The sequence below is a fragment of the Muscardinus avellanarius genome, assembly GCF_963383645.1.
Source record: "Muscardinus avellanarius genome assembly, chromosome: 3".
Lineage (NCBI taxonomy): Eukaryota > Metazoa > Chordata > Mammalia > Rodentia > Gliridae > Muscardinus > Muscardinus avellanarius.
The window spans coordinates 86705856-86730134 of NC_137788.1; the positions used below are offsets into that span (position 1 = coordinate 86705856).

Below are 24279 nucleotides of genomic sequence, written 5' to 3' on the forward strand. Positions count from 1 at the left end.
TCTATAGAGGAGCAAATAAGACAACCTAACTGTGGGATGGGAGGTGGGGAGTGGGAAATGCTTTAAAGCGCATGATGTACTTATTCATATCGAAGTCAACCACTAAACCAAGCATGGGAGGGAGGGATGGGAAGGGATGAAGTGGGGACTAGGTGGAGGCTGGCTGGGTGATGTGTGCATTTATACCTACACAAGTCTTTTACCCCATTATGATGTATAAATATAATGCACCAATAAAAAAATTAAGTTAAAAAAAGAAATACCACCTAACTCTAATTAGAATGACCAGTATGAGGAAGACAAAGAATAACACATGATAGAAAATGTGTAGAGAAAAGGAAAATTTCACACACAGTTGTTGGTGAGGAGGATGTAAATAGGCACAGCCAGGATGGAGAATGACATGGAAATTACTCAAAAAACTAAAACCAGATCTACCATTTGATCCAGCTACTTCACTTCTGGGGATATACTCAAAAGAAATGGTATAAGCATATCAAGAGATATGCTTGCTTATATCTCTATTTACAATAGCAAAGGATCAATCTGGATACCCACAAATAAAATAAAATGTAATATATATATGCATATATACATATACATATATGTGTATATGTATATGTATTATATACATACATACAGTGGAATATTATCCAACCATAAAAATGAAGTATATTCTATATATCTTTAGAATCTTCAGTTAAGAAAATATTTCTTGAGAGGGATACTAAACCACTTTTTTTTTGTAGTACTGGGGTTCCTGGAAACCCTTCTACCTCCAGGCTACATTCCCAGACCTATTTTACATTTTTATTTGGAAACAGGGTCTCTTAAGCCAGTGCCATTGGCTTTGAACCAGCGTGATCCTCCTGTCTCTGCTCCCAAAGCACGGGCATTACAAGATGCACCACCACGCCCAGCTAAACCACTACTTTTAATAAAATTGATAAATAACTTCATCAGAAGTCATAATTGAGAAAATAAATAAGTCAAAGTCTAGGAAAACATTGTATTTACACATATATATTTGAAAAAAGAAGTCATATAAACCAGCAGTTACAATATACATAAATCAACTAAAATATAAAATCTTTGAACAGATATTTCAGAGGACATGTAAGTGCACAATAAACATATGAAGAAGTGCTCCTCCATAACAGGGAGAAACAAATTCATTCACTTGACACACTATTTTATATCTACTAGAATACCTAAAATAACAAATACTGGTAACAGGGAATGTTGATGAGAATTGAGAACACATAGAACTCTTGCAGACTGGTGGTGGGTAGAAAAATAAAGTGATAGAATAATTTTTGATACTTATTTGGGAGTTTCTTAAATGATTAAATACATCTATTCATGACCTAGCATTTTCTTTCCTAAATCCTTACCCAGAATAAGTAAAAACAAGACTATAAAATTGTATTAACAAGAATGTTTAGAGTTTATCCATAGTAGCTCAAATCAGGTAATGACTCACATATCCATCAGCAAGAGAATAGATGAACTGTGGTCAATTAATACAGTCACTACTACCAACACTAAAAGAGAATTACCTACAGACTTATGCAACAAAGATAACTATAAAATCATGGTGAGCAAATAAAGCTAGATGGCACGCACACACATGCACACAGGTGAGGGTAAAAGAGAGAGAATTAATATTACTTTGTTATTATTTCTATCAGTCTGAACTTAATTATGATGTATGATTATAATGTACCAATACATTTAAAAATATTACTTTAAACCAGGCATGGTGATGCATGCTTGTAATCCCAGCCTTTGGGAGACTGAGACAGTAGAATCACGGTTTGGTTCATGGACAGCTACTTAGTGAGACCCTTTGGAACTAAGTGAGAACCTGTTTCAAAATAAAGAATAAAAAAATAGGGCTGGGGGCATTGCTCAGAGGTAGAATGCCCCTGGGTTCCATCCCCAGTACTGCAAAATAGAAAATATATATGTTACTTTGTTTATGAAACTTAAGAACAGAAAAACAACTCTATGTTGGTGTCTCAGCAGAGCTTGGGGGAACTGCCTGCAAGCAATGCAAGGAAACTGTGGTGTAAAGGGTATATTCTCTTTCTTGATTTAGATGAGAGTTCTTTCAGATGTACAAATTTGGAAGCCACTTTAGCTGAACAATTACTATATTTGTGCCTTGTTACTATATATAAAGCACAGTACATTAAAGAATAAAATATATAAATAAAAACTACCCTGAGATTTCACCTAACTCCAACTAAAATGGCAATCATTAAAAAACGCATACAACAACAAATGCTGGCGAGGGTGTGGAGAAGTAGGAACTCTAGTACATTCTTGGTGGAATTCCAAATTAGTGAAACCACTCTGGAAAACAGTATGGAGGACCCTGAGGAGAATGGGAACAAACCTAACATATGACCCAGGAATACTACTTTTGTGTATCTACCCAAAAGGATTAAAAACCAGACTACCACACTATGCATCCTTATCTATGTTCATAGCTGCATAATTCACAATTGCCAAACTATGGAATCAGCCAAGATTTCCAGCAATAGATGAATGGATTACAAAACTATGGGATATGCAATTTCAGTTAGCCATAAAGAAGAACAAAATTATGTCATTTTCAGGGAAATGTATGGAATTAGAAAATATTATGCTAAAGTGAGAATTGTCAGTCATAAAAAATAAAAAATCAGATGCTTTTCCTAATATGCGGAAGCTAAGGAAAAAATGGGTCATGGGAGGAACTTTAGACGAAGAAGGTGGCACCATAGATGAGCAAATAAGGAGGCCTAAGTAGGGGTGATGGGAACAGGTGGAGAGAAATTCCCTAATGTACATGATGTATATTCACAAACATATCAAAGTCAATCACTAAGCCAAACATGAGAAGGAGGAAGAGGAGAGGGAATAGGGTGGGAATTGGGGAAGGGCTAAATGAGTGATGTGTGCATGTATGCCTCTACCATCTTGTACCCCATTAAGATGTATGACTACAATGCACCAATAAAAAAAAAGAAAAGAAGAGATTTATTGGGAGAAGAAGTATTGGGAGCAGGCATGGTGGTGTACACCTGTAATTCCAGTACTTGAGAGGCTTGGATAGGAGGAACACAGGCTCAAGGACAGCCTCAGAAACATAGACTCAGTGTCTAGAAAGGCTCTGTTTTAAAAGAAAAAATAAAATATAAAAGTTTGGGGGTAAAGTTTGAAGGTAGAATGCCTCTGGGTTCAATCCCCAGTACCACAAAAATAAATAAAAGTAGTAAAATGTCTATCTCAAAGTCAGCATCCCCTATTTGGATTCACTTCTGAGAAATCTTCTGATGTTCAGAATCTTTCAGAGGTTTCATGCTATCACATATGAGAGTGTCTTCCCATTTGGAATGAAATATGAAAGTTAACTTCTATTTAGAGGTGAATTGGACTAAAGATCACTATTTCAGTACATCATTGTAGATTAAGCTATATGAATTAGATGGTCCATACAGAGCATATTTCACAATGTGGTTGGCCTTTAATGTATGGAATCTCAATGAAATTTTCCTGAATGTGATACTTAAAAAAGCCCTATGTATCATAGATGCATTTGTACACATGAATACACACATAAACATTGTCAGTGATAAATCACTTTTCCCTAAAAACAAGGACAAACAGAGTACAAAAATAATGGAATATAAAAACAGGTACTATGGTGGCACTGTACATTGAAGCTGCAACTCTTAAATTAGCCAAGCAGCCGGGCGTGGTGCCGCACGCTTGTAATCCCTGCACTTGGGAGGCTGAGACAGGAGGATTGCTCAGGTTCGAAGCCAGCCTCAGCTACTTAGTGAGGCTCTCAGCAACTTAGTGAGACCCTGCTTCCAAATAAAATATAAAATAGGTCTGGGAGTATAGCCCAGAGGTAGAAAGCCTCTGGGTTCCACCCCCAGTACCACCAAAAAAACCCCAAAAAACAAACAAAAAATAAATAAAATAAAAATAAAAAAAATAAATTAGCCAAGCAGGCTGAATACCACTCTATTTGTTTAAACAGGCACAGTTGTAGCGAGCCACAAAAGCAGTTTGGCCCTTTGGACACTGTCATCCTAGTGAGGCCCCAGAGCCAAATTTCAAAAATGTCATCAAATGATCACAAATATTGTTAATGTATAACGAGAGTCTCCGTTTCTGCACTTTATGCCCAAATTGGTATTTGGGTATATTTCTTACCTCTTGAAAACAAGAAAGCAAGCACTCAAGGGTGTTATTCCTATTAAAACCTTGCAATCATAAACTCATCTTCCCAGCTGTATCTTTAAAGAATATTTGGCTTACAGCTACATCGAGTCTATGATGGGTTTGTAATGAAATATCCCTTCTGTATTTTACTTTTTCAATATTTTATGCTTCCTGATAATATTTCAGCCTCTTGTCAAATTGGGGTCATTACTTTGTCGATTGGCATGGATACTGAGGCATATTGGCAAGGGTGAAGCCTTAGATGACTTTGTTCATTGCCAAATGGCAGTGAACTAACTTCTGCTTTCAGGAAAAGGAGACAGCTTACTAACAAGTCCAACTTGGTAGGGAAAGGTTATATATTCAGAATCTAATACATATGTTTAAGCAAATTGTGACGCATATGTTTTTCCTCATTCATCGATTCTCTTTCCATTTGTGTTGTTGCTGTAAGTGTCTCATCATCCAAATGCTTGGAGTCTGTATAATGATTCCAAATAGCATTAAACCATTCAGAGTTGGGCACTGGGCATCACAGATGTGCTAAATCCTGTTACAGAGTGATGTCTAGAACATGGTTTTCTTGCCTCAAGGGGAAAGACAATTTTAATAACCTTTGCCAAAACTGCTATATAGTAGGTTTTTTTTCAACACACTTCAGGCTCTCTGTAGCTGTTTAAAAGTTGACAGAAATCACATTTGATTATAGCAGTATTTCAGATCTTTTAAAGTATATCTGCAACTCAGTTTAAATAGAGCCAATGATCACAATGCATGCCGTTTTTTTTAACACTAATGTTTATTATACTCTATGCAATAAGAATACACGAGTGAAAAATGGTACACTCCCAGGCAGTAACTGACGTGCTTGCATCAAAGGAGATCATTTAATTTATAAACTCCAGAATACAAATCATAAGACTTCGAGAATTCTTATTTGCTAAATGCTGAAGTTTTATGGGGTAGCTTTTGAAATTTGAAAATGCCAAAGTATTTAATAGTTCCAGGGAGAAAATGATGTATTTCCAATATCTAGCAGAAACCAAACTAGAGAAACATATTTGTGACTTCCAAAAAGGGTTAGCACTCTAAAGACTGTAGGCAAACAAAATGCTAACAAGTTTAATTATTCACAATGGCACATTTATGGAGAGTATAATGTCACAATCAATGATTACAAGCTCACACAAGCAGCATTGTAATAATTCTACAAGGCGTGTTCAGAAGTGAAATAATTTAGAATTTGAAATCAATAGCATTTATAGACATTGGGAAATGTCAAACGGAAAATGAATGCCAGTATTTGTATTCTTTCTGAAGCATTTTTACCTTTTAGATTTTAATTATTCCTTAAAAGATTTCCCAGTACCTGAAAGAAAAAGCAAACATTGGCCCTTTCCTGATTCAATTAACTCTTTCAACAGAATTAGGTTTGTTAGGGAGATAGTTTATATACAAGAAAAATAACAAGTCTTTGTGAAAACTAAGCTTCTTCTAAGTTTTTCCGTTTAATATCCCTTCTTTGGCTTTTTTTTTTTGTCCCTCTTATCCTTCTAGCTCATGGTATTGTTATTCCATTTATTTCCCTTTCCTCTTAGACTTTAAAATAAAAACTTTGATACAAATACTTTCCACCACAGACACTGCTTTGATGAAAATTTAAAAGTACCCCTTTAAGAATTATAGTCAGATTTAAGTGGACTCTAATCTCTCCTTAATTAAAAGTAGGAGAATTTGGGTGAGAGGTACAAGAATTCTCTGTACTACCTTTTCACCTTTACTATAAGTCCCAAATCACTCCAAACCAAAAGTTTATTTAAAAAAGTATCTCTTATGGAATTCTTGGGTTCTTTCTGCTTCTGTTAGCATTACTTGGCAGAAACAGACACAAACCTGTGAACACTGAAAATACTTTTCAAAAATATAACATTTATAGCTGTTCTTATTAATTGCCAATTCTAAGAAATAATAGTTGTGCCTTAATTGGATGACCTAATATACACAAAACATTCTGTTCTGGCTTTGTTTATGCTTCTTAATTTAAATCTCACAAAATCCACAAGAAGAATTACTTTTCATGCCAAATGTAATTAAATACCCCACCCCTGCAATAGTAATGGCACAATCTCAGATTTCACTTGAATCTGACTGTAAACCAATGTGGCCTCCCCACATCACCTCCCTTCAGGAACATAATCTTTTTTATGGGCTTACTGGTTCCAGACACCATAATACACACACACACACACACACACACACACACACACACACACTCTTATACAAGTATTAAAAATTTAACTCTGCAAACAAGCTGCTATTAGTCATAAAAACAAAAGGCAAAATCTTGACATTTTCTAGTAAAGGCTGTTTTCGTTATGAAAGCATTTAACTGTCAAGTCTAGTCTTCGCTGGTACTATTTTTAGGCTTCTGAAAAAAAGATGTATTTAACCAATTGTCCGTTAATGGAATGATGTCCAATTGCCTTATGTACCACCAAATTACCTATCACATGAAAAAGAAAAGGAAGAAAATTTAATTTCAGGTTACCTCAGAAACTATGGCAACCAGGCTCTTTGGCAGCCAAAGGGTGTAAAATCCAGATTAGATAGATGGATATATTTACATATTCACTTTTACATTAAACAGAGTGGATGACACATCCCTGTATAAAACCTATTATTTAAACACTTCAAGTGAAAAGTGTTAAAATAAATGGCTTATGACTTATGAAGTGTTAAAATAAACGTTTATTTCAACACTATGCATGTCATAAGCCATTTATTTCAACACTTTCTACCTCAGAAGATTCACCTAGACAAGAAGAAAAGATCTCATTTGCTAAGAATATGTCAAGAGACCAAGATACAGGATAAAATCGGGGTTCAGGTGCTGGGGGTCTGGTTTGAGGATGCTCCAATCAGGAGGCAGGATGGGAGTTTTGATGCTTAGCACATCATAAACACTCTGCAGATGTCCCAAAGTGTTCATCAGCACCGCCTACTTTGGCTCCATTCAGACAACAAGCCTCTCTTAATTGATTCTGAGACCTCAGGGCAGACCTCAGATCACAGATGAAAGGCCCTGATTTGGATATTTCCACAAAAAAACCATGTTTTGTTTTATATTTCTACTTTCTTAGAGGAATCCACTGGAACCCAAAGTCTCCAGAAAATAGATTCTGAGAATAGAAGCTGATTTTCATGAGCATAAGTGATAAACCTGCACAACACTTCCTACCTGCCCAGCTCCATGCTAACTAATTGCTGTGAAGACATTAAATAATTCAGTCCCATCACAGTATGGATGGCTAGGTGTTTTGATGGCTGCCATTGATTTTTTAAGATGGGACAGTGAAATCCAAACTGGGTGATTAACCTGAGCAAGCTAGTATTGTTGGAACCAGGATTTTACTTGATTGGTTTTTGTCTGGACTGGTGTACCATTCCTATGCTAGCCAGGCAGGGTGGCAGACTATTCTCTCTTATGTTATAGAAGTTATGAGGCTTGAGCAGTCAAGTTTATAATTTTATTTTTAGGCAGAAAAAGAACAAATGGATGAAAATTTTCTCATTTCGTAAATGACCTCTAGATATGAAGCATTAATAATAGGTCTGTAATAATAAGTATTGATATGATGATATTAATATTGATCAATTACCATTGCTTATAAGCTCTTTCAGTTTGACCTATTTTAATACTTGATTTTCTTACAAAAAAATTGACTGTCTGTGTTTGAAATGAGTATCTGATAGTGACATTCTTCCACGATATCTCTAATGACTTACTGATAAAAATGCTGGTAAAATAATTCTTTCTTCAAGCAAATCTCATAACAGATTTAATAGCTACCTATGATAAAATCCATTCTTTCCGTCCTTACCTCCTCTTTCCTCTTTCTTATCTTCCCTATCAATTATGTTCTCCTTTTCTCTTATTTATCTAACATATATTCTTTATTTTTTATTCCATTTTATCTCTCCCCTCTCTGAAGACACCTTACCACCAAGAACAAAATATCTGTGAACTGTTTAAATTTTCCAGTCTTTTTTTTTCTTTTACATACTGGGGATTGAACCCAGAGGCCCATTCTACCTCTGAAGTACACCCCTATTTTTATCTTGAAACAGTGTCTCACTAAATTGTTGAGGTTGATCTTGAACCTGTGATCTTCTTTTCTCAGCCTCCTGGTTCAATCTTTATAAATTTATAAATTTAATATAAATTTAAAATTAATTTTAAACAAATATTAACTATATATTTGAATATTCAAATACATTCATTAATTTTACTCAGTAATTAGCAACATTTATTGAATGCTAACTTGAAAGCAGTTACTGTGTTTGGAGATGGTGACATAAACAAGTTAGATATGACCTCTGTCTTCAAGAAATTTACAATATAGCTGAAGGAAGATATAAATGATTTACTATAGTACATGTAAATGGCTCCAGTAAAAACATGAGGAAATGATCATAGCTACTGAGAAAAAATGTGCACTGTACTTTGGGTCATCTTAACTTGAAGATGAATTAGAACCAAGTCTTAAAGGACAGGTGGCATTCGAGAAGGCAGAGGAGGATGGGTGGGAATCAGAGATGGAGAACCCATGAGGAAAAGGATAACAATATGCAATCATTTGGAACACAGAATGTGTAAGCAGTGGATTAGGATAGAAAGGAAGTATAAAAGACTAGATGGGAAGTGTGGCCAGTGTCCCTGGGGCATACATCACAGTCACTTTAACCACATTGGGTCTCAACTGCAGCTAATATGGTTATTCTATGTCACCCTTCCTGACCACAAGAAAGTAAAGTCCAACTTCATACTTTCTATGCTTCTTTGTACTTTCCATCTCAAGTCCTCTGTGATAGAACAAGAGCCTACAGGGTCTCTGCATTCCAGCCATGGAGGCACAGGGATGTTAATGTTACCAGAGGCAGCCTCTGAGCAGTAGTTGGTGGCCAGTGGACAAATACTACAGCCCTCTATCCTTCAGGTGGTCCATTCTGCAAGACTTGTGTCCACTCATTGACTGTTCACAAATTTGACTAAAAATAAACATACTCAGCTGAAAGAGGTGGTACACTCTTGTAATACTACTTGGGAGGCTGAGACAGGAGGATCACAGGTTCTCAGCTACTTAGTGAAACTGTCTACAACTTCTTTAGACCTTGTTTCAAAATAAAGAATAAAATTAGGGCTGGAGTATAGCTTAGAAGTAGAATGCCCCTGGATTTCATCCGCAGTGACACACACACACACACACACACACACACACACACACACTCACACAGAACATACTCTTAAATTAGCTTTTGTTCTTCCTTTATGTGATGCTCTTTGCTATCATGAAAACTATAAAACACTGTGATAGCTGGGTGTGGTGGCACACTCTTGTAATCCCAATGATAGGGAGGCTGAGATAGGAGGATCACACAGGTTTGAAACTAGCCTCAACTACTTAGTGAGGCTCTCAGCAACTCAGTGAGACCCTGTTTCCAAATAAAATATAAAATATGTCTGGGAGTATATCCTGGAGTTAGAAAAGCCCCAGGGTTACACTCCAGTAAAACACACACACACACACACACACACACACACACACACACACACACAGATATACCTGGGGGTATGTTGCAAAAGGGACCAATATATGACATTCAATATTTAGGATTCTTTCTTATAGGAGTGAGAGCATCTATGAAAATTTTGAGCATGGTGGTTACCAGATAAGATAATTTTATACTTTGTAAATAATGGTGGTAGGAGGAGGATCAAAAAGAAATGACAGTACAAGTCAAGGGATCAGTAGAAGGTCATTGCAAAATTAAGTCTTTACAAGGGCTTGGGCTAAGTTAAGTCTACAGGAATAGCAAATGATGTCAAATATTTCATTCACATTCACAGCGGGGCTACATACACAGGGGGGACATTGTGATTAATGAGACCTGCTGTGTAAGAGGGTGGGAGGTGTCAAAAGGACCCAGAGGTTAATATAATTAACTATGATAATTTTAAGGTCTATAGAGGTTGATAAATTTAAACCTAGGTAACTATCAACTTGTTGTAAAACAGCTGAGCTGCTTAGAACACGGACCATAGCTTGCTATTTATATTTTGTTTTGCCATGCATATGGTCTCCAGTAGTTCCTAACTGGGATTCTGTAAGCGTCTTATAAATAGCAGCCTAGAGTTGACGGAGGTTGTGACAGAGTTGACTAATACACAAAGTTTTCTACAACGATGACTAATTGAAAAATCATGTATGGATCTGGAGATCATAGAAACCTTGATATAAATTCTGTGTTCTTCTTTTAATAGCAACTGTGAGTTATATTTTAATCATTTAAAAAATAAGGCTAAGAACACCTATCTCATAAGGTCGTTTTAAGAATCAAATGAATTTCAGGAAATGTTCAAAACAACCCATACTATGGGCTAGCAACTTTATTTTTATTTTTGTTTTTAATGTGCGTGCATGTGTGCGTGCATGCGTGTGTGTTTGGGGGGGGGGATTGAACCCAGGGTCAGGTTGCTGATAGTCTCACTAAGTTGCTGAGGGTAGACTTGCTTACATCTCTGATCCTCCTTGTTTAGCCTCTCAAGTGTTGGGATTACTGACATGTGTCACCACACCTGGCCCATACGTTTTTATTTTTAAAATACATTTTATTGCTTATATTTAAGGTATACAACATGATACTATAGTGTACATGCAGATAGTAAAAAGGTTACCATATTGAAGGAAATCAACATATGCATCATTTTTGCATATTTACCCATCTTTTGTTTTTGTCTTTGGGACAAGAACAACTAAAATCTACTCACTTCACATTTGTTCCATATGAAGCATTATTTCATTTGTCTCTATGCTGTATATTATACCTCTACACTGGTTCATTCTTCCTGTTTCCTATGTTGAATCCTCTGACCTCCATCTTCCATTTCCATCCCTACTCCTACCATTGGCAAGGATTCTTATCTCTTAATAATCATGGCAGAAGATGGAGTGTTAAGAAGACCAGTAAACAAAAGACCAATTGTTCAATCAAGATGGGGCAGTGATGTCAGGTCAGTGCATGTAATGGGCTGGCACAATGGAGACAAGAACATCATAGAATGGTGATTAAAGACTGTCCAATGAAGAATTTGAAAAAGAAGCAAAAATATAAAACAATTACATTAACATTAGTACCTTTTACCCACATTCAAACCCATCAGGAGTTATAGGTTTTGGTTTCCTTTTCACATTCTCACCCTCCATCTGTGCAATTCAGGCTAGCCAGACTGAAACAGAAAGTTCACGTGGACAATGGCTGGCATACACAGGTATGTACACATCACTTTACATATACACGCACATCTATATAAAGTTGCTTTTCACCACTGTCATTCCTGGCAAATAAAATACTATAATCATTTCATGGTTGAATGGCATACAATTCAATGAAAGGTCTTCACAGAAAAGAAAACATTATATTTTCACCCTTTTACTTTCTTCAGCAGTGATTAGTTCCAGAAAAATAAGGTATCATCACTTCTCAAAACATGCTGTAGGTTATAAGATTGCTCCTCTGAAGTTGGCAACATGTAATAAATGTGCTTTATTCCTAAACATCAATCAGTTTGGAGAATAGCAGTTGCTTGTAGAATGATAATAATAGAAAGAGTCAGTTAATAAGTACTATAAGCATTAAAACACTGGATGACAGATGTGAAGACTTCTTGAAATGAAAGAACACTCTCTTATATAATTACGGTTTTATAACTAGTTACATCAGTTTCTAAATATTTAGTTTTTCAGATTTCTGTATCTTTTTAGCAATGAAACACATATGGCAGTATTCTGTATTCACATAAGAATTAAAATATAGACATATGTTCAAGAGCTTCAATGAACGCATTCTGTGTAGTTGTGGTGGCATTAGGTCATTTACTTGAAGAGTATCTCATTTAAATAATTACCAAAAGTATCATTTGAGAATATTCAAAGTCACTGCAAATATATAGAATTGAAGTAAGAGTATTTGAAGTCTTTTAATTACCCCCAAATTAAAATACTTAAATAACTTATAAAATTGTTAAGTGGATATATTTTATTTACATAGCTTAAGGAATAGGAATTTTCAGCTGGATGTGGTAGAGCATGCTTGTAATCCCAGTACTTGGAAGGCTGAGACAGAAGGATTGTGCAGGTTTGAAGCCAGACTCAACTACTTAGTGAGGCCTTCTGCAACTTAGTGAGATCCTGTTTCAAAATAAAGAATAAAAATAGGGCTGAAGGCATAACTCAGAGGTAGAATCCCCTGAGTTCACTCCCGAGTACCATAAAAAAAAAAAAAAAAGTTCTCTAACCTAAATGGAATCATATATTCCTGGAGAGGGGTTTGTAGACAAAAGAAGCACAATAGACAGTTCTGAGATTGAGAGCAGGGGACTTCCAGGAAGTCTTTGGCAAAGAGATGGTCAGAAAAACAAAATGAGGTGAGTGAACAACAGGCATGCGTTCCTGACTTGAGAAACGGTTTGAAAAAAGGCATGTGAATGAGAAGACATCTACTGACTGTCTTCACAGGGCAAGAATATGCCTGTCCACCTTGAATAGACAGTTTGTAAAGTGATCATGAAATTGTAGGTGGGAAAATAGATGGTTGCTGCACTATGCCATCAATCTAGAATGACTAAAATGTTTGACAAACAGGCCTTTAGCAAGGTGCCTGGGCTTCTCTTTCTGTGCTGAAGTAAACTCAGGAAGTGCTTTTAATATAAAGGAGAAAGGAAAGGAAAGAAACTGTGATAGGAACCTGTAGCTCTACAGGGTACTATTCTTCTGGCTAAACACATACACACACACACACACACACACACACACACACACACACACGGACTTAAAATCACATCCATTCAAAATTATTTTAGAAATTCAATTACACAATTATGAGGAAACTGAGTACCAAATGACACTTGATAGTGGAGATAAAGTTATGACAACCATCTTAGAAAAAGGAACTAAAGAAGAATATTCATAGAGAGCAAGTATGTATCTCTCTTTTAACTTGACAAGAAGAAAAATAGAAAAGAGAATCATGTCAGTGGGTATTTTATTTAAAGAGAATAGTTTGAGAAAGCACTTCCAAAATTATTTCTGATGACAGCAAAAGGTCTAAATTTACCAGAGAAGATAAAACAGCATTCACAGGTTTGAGATCCGGGCTAGCCCAGGCATTTGGCACAAAGTATTTAATTTATTCCTCATAATGGTTCCTTCCAGTCTGAATTTTATATCATATTCAACTCTCCAAAGGTTCAGAGGTCTTCAGCTGGTAAGCATGCTTTGACATTTTAAACTCAATTAGTTTTCATATCATCCATGCAACCTCTACTCAGTAACTCCTAAAATACTGAACAATTTGTAGATTTTGGAGGCTATCACATTTACTCACACTTTTGTATCATTTCTGTTGCTATTGCCACTGTCTGAAAAAAATTTCACTCTTTTCTTCTGTCATCATTTAAGGCTAATATGAAATATCAATCCTTTGGGGAGCATCATTAGATCATTCTCGATCAACCTATTCCTTTCTATTTTTTTAGCACAAGAAAAAATACTAATTTAAATGATAGCAAGGCTCACCTGCCTCTTCTTGTAAGATATGAACTCTGTAAGAGCAGTATACGTGTCTAGTTACTACCTTGACAGTAGCCATATCCATGGAAAGAAGAAAAGAGGTCAGACTTAGTAGCACATGCCTGTAATTCCAGTACCTGGGAGGCTGAAACAGGAGGATCAAAGTTTGGAAGCCAGCCTCAGCCATTTAAAGATATCCTGTTTCAAAAATAATTAATAAATAGAAATTTAAAAAAATATAGGAGTGTAAATGAGAGGTAGATTGCCTTGGGTTCAGTTACCAATACAAAAGAGAGAGAGCAAGAGTGAGAGTGGAAGAAGAAAGGAAGGAAAGAAGAAAGAGAGAAAGAAAGAAACAAACAAAGATAAGCTTTAAGAAACATGGGACGTGATGAGAGAGGTTCCATAAGCTCTTCAAGTCTGTTTCATCATATGTGAATTGAGGCCAAAGAAAGTATCTATTCCATATTGTTAAATGAGAAGCTGTGTGTAGACTACTCCACAGGGCCTAACAAATTGGAAGCCCTTAATACATGTTAGTTCTTACCACTCATCATTTTCACTGCTAGCATTCCTAGTAATATATCCATTCTCATTTTCCTGAATAATCAAAAAAGTTACATTTCCCTGTAAAATGTAAAGAGAATTAATTTGAAGCTTTATAAATACTGTTGTCTTTGGAAGATTGTCATTGGAGTTTTTAAAGTGATGATGAAAGATAAATTAATCTATCTTTATGATTTATATTTTGTCTTGACTTTTGATGGAAGCATCTAATGAATGAACTATTGGGGATACATTTACTTCTATTGGAAGATATATAAAGGGTAGTATGGTTTTTCTTATTTCTCTTTCCCTTTTAAGGGAAATCATAAGACATTTTCTGATAGAAAAGATGTCAGATTTAGGTATATAGTCAGTTTCATTCTAGATCCTTGCTGGGAAAGAAAACAATAAATGTTACACTTCATTTATAATTTCCACTGTGAACATGATAAGGACTAGTATATTCTCAAATCAAATTAATCCACAGTTGTAGCATTTAAGATACAGAGAAAATCCCTACTTCAAGTGTACAGTATCACCTATAAAGCCAAAATAAATGGGGAAAGATAAGAGTTCTCAGTCTTGGGTTACAATGTCAAAGCAAGACTTGAGCTGTGTTAATTCGACGAGCTTGATCTTGATTGCCAAAGCATGCTTGTCAATATTTAGCTCCCAGGGGGCATGTCAGGGGCCTTTACAGAAACTAGCTTAAATACAAAATACTATAGCAGGATTTGTGATCTTTTTACTAATACTCAGATTAAACTGCAGATTTTTTTTCTTTTAGCTTTTTTAAACCAGGAACGTGTTTTTCATACTCCTACGGTAACAAGAGGAGAGATTGCATAGGAGAATTGTAAATGCTGTTATTAGGCTTTCTTGAAACTCAGATAAAATTCTGTCACATGAAATCACTCTAAGGCTTTTATCTGAGGTTGGAAATACCATTTCCCCATCATGATTACAATATAGAAAAAAAAAATCTTTGGAAAAATGTTAATCTGTATTCAGAAACAAATGTAATACAGATGACATGATGGGTAATGATTCCCATAAACCTAAGAACAAATAGTTTGCCATTTTAATAACTCTGCATGTAAAATCTTCTAATACAATGATGCTATGAGGTTTCTAAGCTTATGTAGGCATTACTTTTATTGTTTAAAGTGTTGAACCATTAAAGCAATTACACTTAAGAAAATTTAGGATGGATCAATCTTGAAATAATGAAAACATAATATAAAAATAGCATTTTTCCAAGTTAATGAAATTCTCTTTGCTATCTAAATTGTATATATATATATATGTGTGTGTGTGTGTGTGTGTGTGTGTGTGTGTGTGTGTGTGTGTGTGTATCTATCTATATATATTACATTTTTCTTTTTATTAAGCCTGACAAAATATTATATAAAATCTGGTATGATAATGATGATTATGAACCCCTAAAACAAAACATAACACATAGAACACATATTTCAGATAGTTGAAAGTTATTGCCTTCATGTGGTGACCAAAAGTTTCATATATGTCAAGTCCTTCTAATGCTGCCCCAAAAATGTTTTTGATATTATCAACCTATTTTTTAATGTGAAAATGACTGAGGATGAAATTGGATTGCTGCTCTAAGAAAATATGGCTGAAATCACAGAAAGAGACAGATCATGATCCCACTACTTTGGGTTAGCCGTGGAGATCTGTGATTGGCAATTCTGACCCTCAATGCTTTGATATATTTCTCTTCTGAGTTTATAAATTTCTAAATTTAAAACCCTAATGTTATCCCAGTACTTGGAAGTCTGAGACAGGAAGATCATAGGTTCAAAGCCAGGCTCAGCAACTGGGTAAGACTGTCAGCAATCTAGTTAGGTTCTTTTTCAAAATAAAAAATAAATTAGAGCTGGGAATGTAGCTCAAAGGTACTATAGCCCTGGGTTCAAACCTCAGTACTAAAAAAAGTAAGTAAATTAAACTCTAATAATTTATTTAAACAATACCAGCCTCAATCTATCATATTTACTTTACTAAGCTAAGAAAAATAAATAAGACAATCCTATAATTTGAAATTTCAGGAAGTGATCAATCTTTCATCACTGTCCCTGATTTAAACCTCCTAAATGTCACTTGACTTTTGCAACTATTGTCATATATTATCAATGAGGAATCAGGCTCAGATGGATCTAGGGCATACAAAGCTGATTTATATGTAAACCAAGACCTGAACCTCAGTCTGATGACTCAACCCTGGTGCTTTATCAACACATCATACATTTCTTGATCAAGGAAAGACTTAACTACAAGTGTGTTGTGACTTTCGGGTTAAATATATTTTTATTTTCAGGGAAATATTACTCTCTATCATGTGTCAAAAATCCAGTTATGAGAAGGATAAAACTTTATAGCTTTCTGTTGTATTTTGCCTTGTCTTTTCTTAGAAAAAACCTTCAGTTTCTACCCCTGTAGATAATGGCAAGGTCAAATTTCTTTCACTGCCCCTGTTACCTTTGGACACTGTTATTGGATATGAGGAGTTCTAAGTACATATGATACCAAATGATCTCACTCTTGTCCATCACACTTCTGCCTCATGGATAGTGGCTGTTTCTTAAATTCTCAGGTTCACGACACGGTTTTCCCTCTATCTGCTTCTCTGAACGTCCGTATTGTTCTATGATTTGCGTGATTCCTCATGTGCATCTCATATCAGAGACATCTCTGAGCCTGAGCTGTGAGGCTCAATCTCAAGTTCCATCCTTTTACTATTACAATTGTATCACTTAGTTTTACTGTTTCCCAACAGTAAAACTGTTTTTACTGATGGTTTCTTCTCCTTCCCCACCATCCCTTGCTTCTTTCCCTGCTCATTGCTCTAGGCTTGGAGCTTAGAACACCACCTGGCATATTATGGGCTCACTTACAAATACATGTTCAGTGGATAAGTAACCAAATTAAAATCTCTTTTACATACCCATACAATATCTCCCACAATGTTTTTATAAAAATAATATTTGCTTTTATTAGCACCAATTCTAGAGGTTTGAATGTGGCAAAATTGCTGTCATTTTAATATAGGATTATTTTTGTTTATTTTCTATTATATAATGTAAGGCTTTTACAATAACAAAGATCATGAGGAAGAGGTGGTCTTTTAATCTTTCTCAATAAACTTTCAGATACAATTCTTTCTTTAATCATTCCAGATGTATTCACATGCTCAGTTTCATCCATGCACCTGAGAACATTTTGGTTGGAACATTTTGGTATTCTCTGCTTAGATGATCAGTTTCCCAAGAAAAGCTCACTCTTTTATTATAGTCCAAGGCTGATTCCACCACTTAGAATTTTATAAATTAAACATTTCATATCTGATGTACTCTATAACATTTTTATTGAGGAAGGTAACATATTGTGCTATAAGTAAAAGTAAAATTTACTTTTAGTATCACATTAATTCAGGCAAATAGTCCTTTCAAATATAAAGTTATTGCCAATTGCCAGATTTTTAGATAAAAATATGGAGATGTTCAGAAAAGAGGAAACTTATTTCACAAGAATCTGCTCATAATATTTTTAATATGATATAAATTTCAGAGAAATGCTGCATTATAAAATCTGTATGACTGATTTCTGAGATCAGAAGGGTGTTAAGTAAATGACCCTAGGCAGCCACATCCACTTGGCTTAATATTTCAAGGGACAACAACTACCTGTAGAATGAGAAATAACACAGTTGTATTCAAAATGTTCAGCTGTTAAAATACAGCTCTGCACCATGCACACAGTACTTCAAGACCACCAAGACTGAGTCCAGCAGTACTACCTAATACTTGAGCAAATAACAGTGTTGTAGACTGTACTTCAGTGTCCTGGATCTCTGGCCTGGCCATACAATTTAATTCAGTACTCTATTATACCTTATCAAGTGACCTCTGGTGGATTTGCAATTCTCCTTATATTTTATGTGAATGCATCAAATGAATGTTACATCATCTAATTCTGTCTCTGTCTTTAGTAGACAAATGTGAAACGGGAATCTTATTTAGGTCAGGGTAATATATCTGCCCCAAAGCAGAAAGTTCCTGGAGAGCTCAGCATATCAGCCCAAATGTTTACTTAAAAAGAAGAATGTGGATTTGGGAACTTTTTTTCTCTTTTCTTCTTTGAGTTGGGACACACCTTTAAGGCAATCTGAAGTTACAATTTGAAAGCATTAGTATTTCATATAATTCTATCAGGGTAACAAGGCTTAAAATATGATTGTCTGGGGGTTCTAAGGAAGTACAGAGTTTGAATCCAACTTCAAAAAGTCCAGAGCTATTACAAAAGATCCAGTGGTGTATTCTTTTTTCAGCAGTATGTGAACTACTAAGTTACAGAGAGAAACTTTGCATGCAGCAAGAGAGTATTGCCCTTAAAATCCTTTTCTTTGGCTCCTTCTTCAATTAATGTTTGTGGACAACTGCTTCTTTCTGAGTATTAGTCCAGGTGTTTATAGGAAGATTTTTTAGAGGACTGAATATGAGAAGCATGCAATTGAGGGAAGTCAGATATCCCCCCATGTCTCACGGAGGCACATCATTGGGCCTTCCCTTCAGCCTCAAATGCTGATCACAGGCTCACTACTAATTGTGGATGGGGCTCAAAATTTGTGCTTGGCAAAGATCACACTCAGCAATCATCAATTCCTTGGGAACTGTCACTATTAGCTCTTGCAGTGATTTGTTTGTCTGGTCCCTGCAAACATGATGCTGAAATTTAACTTCTATTGTGATAGTATTAGGAGGTAGAACCTTTAAGAGGCATTTTGGTCATGAAGGTTCTTTCCCAATGAATGACCCAATACCATTATCTCAAGAGTGAGTTTATTGTCACAGAAGTCCATTAACCCACTTTAGTGGTCTTTTTTTTTTTTTGCTGCCTTTCTGCCTGTGATATTCTTTTATAGTCTCAAAAACAAAGATAGCTTCTCAAAAAGACTATATATACTCGCTCACAACTCTGACTAACTCCCCCACTTCCTCCAAAGTCTACATTTTTGAGTACTTATTGACAACCTTTAAGTTTGTTTTCTATTTTTCTTCTATGCTGGGAAATTAAGAATATTAAGAACCATTAAAAAGGATAATCTTGAGAATATTTTACTGGCCTGACAAAATACTCATAATTTTAAGTGAAAAGATGAGAATTCAATTGACTATGTGGTGTTTCCAAATATAATAAAAAATTACTGGTGTGTATATATCTGAACGTATATGTCCTATATGCATGCACATGCATACATTAATAAGGATTAGATGCAGATGATAACATTATTGCTAATTTTGATCTTTTTTTTGTACCAGTATTGGGAAGAGGCATCAAAATGTATTAATGTGCTGGTATTGGAAAATTGCTTTGATAATTTACAAAATGTAAAATCTAGTCAGAACTTAGGTGCTGTGCAAGTACTTAGGCAGGGAGGGGGCTGCAGTGATTACAATGCAGAGTTTCTCTCTGTCTTTGCCCTTCATTCTAATCATTAACCTATAGTAAAAGCTTTAGAGTCAATTGAAGTCATTAGTCCTAAAATTACAATGCAGGTAACCGGTGCCTCTGTTTACCTCCTCTCCTCTGAGATCCGGTTTGGGCATAGGAAAGGTAAACTTTGTGTGTGCCTTCAAAGTACCCTAGTTGATGAGCAACCAATACTGCCCAATACAATAGACCCGAGGGCCAGGTAGGTTCTTGACCCTTGCACTTAGTAAGTGCACTGTCCGGAGACAAAGAGACACTACCTGGCCAAGGAATAAGTAACTAGCCCATTGCCTTGGTAACGCTGATGAGGAAGATACCAATACAAAATCTATTTAAGGGTTGGGGTCCCCAAAAGGGGCTGGAGTTCCATCTTCAGGCTCCCCAGCCTGCAGATCAGTATGCTGCTTTTCCTCTTCTCTATTTCTTACTGGTCTATTTAGTACAAATTTTGTAATAAAGGTTTGTTGAAGCTGCACTAAGCTGCCCGTTAACTTTTCTATTCAACCAACCTTAATTGAAAAAGAAAAAGAACCCCACCATTTCAAACCGTAACACTTTTTATACTTCATTTTCCAGATGAAACTTTTTAAGGTACTGGGGATTGAACCCAGGGGCATTCTACTCTGTGCCACACCCCCAGACCTATTTTTTATTCTTTATTTTTTGAAACAGAGTCTCATTAAGTTGAGGAGGACCTCACTAAGTAGTTGAGGCTGGCCACGAACCTGTGATCCTCCTGTCTCAGCCTCCCAAGTACTGGGATTACAAGCATGCCCCACCATGTCTGGCTCAGATGAAACTTTCAACAATAACTTTTGGTAATAATTTGGATGTGTCAGACTCATTCATTTGAGGTAAATGATTTGGAATGATCTGACATAAGGGTCATTTGCTATACTATTGGTGGCTTTGTCACTGTCTAAACATTGTTCCTTTTCTAGCTTCAGGTGACACATATACATGGATGCAATTTCTGTCATTGGAATCAACATACTCTATGCATAGAAAGGAGAAGCATTTATATCTTTCCCCCTGGATGTGTCTAACTACAGTTCTCCTTCTACCACTGTTGCTTGCTATTTGTTGAGGTACACTTAATTATTGTATTAGTCTGTTTAGGCTGCCATAACAAATATAGACTACAGACTATAGACTGGGTTGCTTAAATGACAGAAACTTACTCCTTATAGTCTGGAGGCTAGAAAGTTTGGATCAATTGAACAATTTGGCTCTCAGATGTATTCAGTTGAAAAATTCACCTCTAGATATTTGTATGAAAATACAGTAAAACAGAGTCATAACTTTCTATCAGTTAACAAAAAATTGTTTTGATAATGCAGTAAAATAAATAAAAAAGCATTGCTTCAAAAGCAATTATACAACATAAATTCTGCTACATATGAGTCTAAGATATCATGATGAAGTCCTCTCAGGGTCTGGTCTTGTACTTTGCTTTACATTTAAATATGCACACTGAGAGATTACAAGGAACAAAAGTTGGGATTGTTATGGTTAACCTAAGTGGGTTGGAAACCAAGGAGAAATTGAATGCTGTGTATGAAATGAATATTCTATATCCTGTGAATTGGAGTAAACAATAGAACCAAGTTAACTACTTGTTACAAAATAGGCAGCAGAGCTGAGGCAGAACAGCTGTCAACAATTCCAAATAACAAAGTGTTGGTTGGCGGTAGTACCAAAAACCCATGTAGTTCATCTTTAGAAATATGACCCACAGGGCAGGGACAAATTGTTCGGCTAATCTGGAAGTCCAAGATCAAGGTGCCGGCTGGTTTAGTTTCTGGTGAGGGTTCTCTACCTATTATGCAGGTAAGCCAACTTGCTGCTGTGGAGAAAGAGCTTTGGTGTCTTCCTCCCCCTCCCCCTCCCCTCCCCCTCCCCTCCCCCTCCCCCTCCTCCCCTCCCTCTCCCTCTCCCTCTCCCTCTCCCTCTCCCTCTCCCTCTCCCTCTTCTTCTTTGGTGTTACTGGGGTTCCTGGAAGCCCTTCTACCTCCGGGCTACACTCCCAGAATATTTTTATATTTTTTACTTCGAAACAGGGTCTCCTAAGTTTGAAGCGCGCGCTGGCTTCAAACCTGCGCGATCTTCCTGTCTCTGCCTCCCAAGCGCGGGGATTACAAGCATGCACCATCACGCCTGGAGTCTCCTCTTCTTTTAAGATCACTGAACTATATGGGCTCTGGGTACTGTAGGTACTACCGCCAACCAACACTTTGGAATTGTTGACAACTGTTCTGCCTCACCTTTATGACCTAATTTAACCATTATTATTTCCACATAAACTCTATATCCAAAAGAGTTATACTGGGATTTAGAGCTTCAACATATGAATTTAGAAGTGGGGCGTATAATTCAGTTCACAGTACTAATCTTTCCAAATGAATTATTCCATCAACGCTGAAATGTATGAAAAGGTTTAACTGCTCAAATTATCTCTCTGAAAAATGATTACTTAGACAAAGGAGGAGAAACCATAGATGAGCAAATAAGGAGGCCTTATTGGGGGTTATGGAAGGGGGGAAGAGGGAAATTCTCTAATGTACATGATGTACATTCACAAACATATCAACAAACATAATAAGGTCAACCACTAAGTCAAATATGAGAGGGAGGGAGGGGGAGAGAGTGGGGTGGAAAGTGGGCAAGGGCTAAATGAGTGATGTGTGCATGTATGCCTCTATCATCTTGTACCCCATTAGGATGTATGACTACATTGCACAAAAACAAATAATTTTTTAAAAATCACATTATATTCAAATTTTATAAGTCTCTAAATGATAAAGTATTTTCTTAATAAACGTATTTTGAAAAAATACTTAATATATTTCAGATATGTCAAGAGTCATCTGGTAGATTTATTGAAAATAAAAAGAGAAATAAATTTCAAAAATTATCTTAAATATTATTTTTGTATAGTGGAGAATTGAAAAGATTGGATGTTAGAATAAAACTAACTTAAATTTAAAAGTGGTAAAGATCATGATTATATTCACATAGGAAAAAGAAGAAAAAGGTCCAAACTTTAGATAAGCTGGCATCTTAAAATATGATATAAAAATTTCAGTGACAAACTCATGTATGATTTTAAAAGTGTTTAATCTCAATAAATTTGATGAAGGTAAAAGTGGCTTTGTGAAACTGTACCTATATCGGAAGAATAATAAAGTAGCTATATTGATGAGAAATTTCTGTTATTTACGTTATACATGAACATGTGAATAGAATTTTTATCATATGAATGTAGGAAAAGGTTACTTAAAAATTAGCATTTATTATTGTATGTACAATGTAAATTTATACATGTGTACCTAATAAAATTAAATATTTTTAATAGGTATTCTAAAATTTTATTCACCATTATAACATTTATTCATTTAAGTTGGCTGGAAAAAAACTATTGTTTTCTTTTTTCAATCTCCTCATTGGATAATAAATAATAGCCTTATATTCAGAGATACCTTATGTTTGGACATAAATTGTCATTATCTGAAAATCTACAGAAATTATAGTAAGTGAACTATACACAAAATAGTGTGCAAATATTATGTTAAGATATTGAAGATAGATGCTTATGCAACCAGTAGTTGTCTTCATATTACTTAGCAAAATTACAATTATATACTTATAAATTTAAGAGTTATTTTCTTATTAGATTATAAGCACCATGAAGACCCGAGGCCATGTGTGTTTCCTTCATTTCATCCAGCATATTGCCAGGCATACAGTAGGGACTCCATATTTATTAAAGGAAGTGAGGAGGGAAAGAGAAGTAGGCAGGAAGGCAACAGAATCAATAGAATCACTAAATAATCTTCATTAAAATTTTAAATGTATAAACAAAAGGTTCAGTCTTCCAAAATCAAGGACTAGTCTCATGTTGATGGAAGTCATCTGGGTATCTCAGTAGACTGTCCACAGAGATGTGGCCCTTTATCCTTGACACTTTACTTGATCTTTTCTCTTTCCCAACTATGCCATATCTGAACCAAGTGCTGACTTTTCTTAATTGAGCCCTTTGTTTAGGTTAAATCTCAGGTCCCTACAAATAACTAATTAAAATATGCACATATTGTGAGTGGAAATTCATTAGCTAATTCACTTAGGCCATTCTTCATGAACACAGGGCAGGTAATTCTGCTGCGAATGAGGGATCGGGAAATATTTGGCATATAAGCAATTGATACCTTGAGTAGATTTTGGGAGACAAATGTTTGGCTCAAATGAAGACAATGGGAAATTGTCTCCTAAAGAGAAAACAAATGTGAAAGGAACAAAGATAAACTTCATCTTCTAAAGTTCTTTAAAAGCTACTCTTGCTAGCCGGGCGTGGTGGTGCACGCTTGTAATCCCC

The 24279-nt window shown here is 35.7% G+C and overlaps 1 protein-coding gene across 1 annotated transcript in view; it reads right to left on the reverse strand.

Annotated features, from left to right (window-relative positions):
• Positions 1-24279, reverse strand: part of DPYD (dihydropyrimidine dehydrogenase) — a gene marked incomplete at both ends in the record, with an annotated part of 932092 nt that overhangs the window by 202698 nt on the left and 705115 nt on the right. The window lies entirely within an intron of this gene.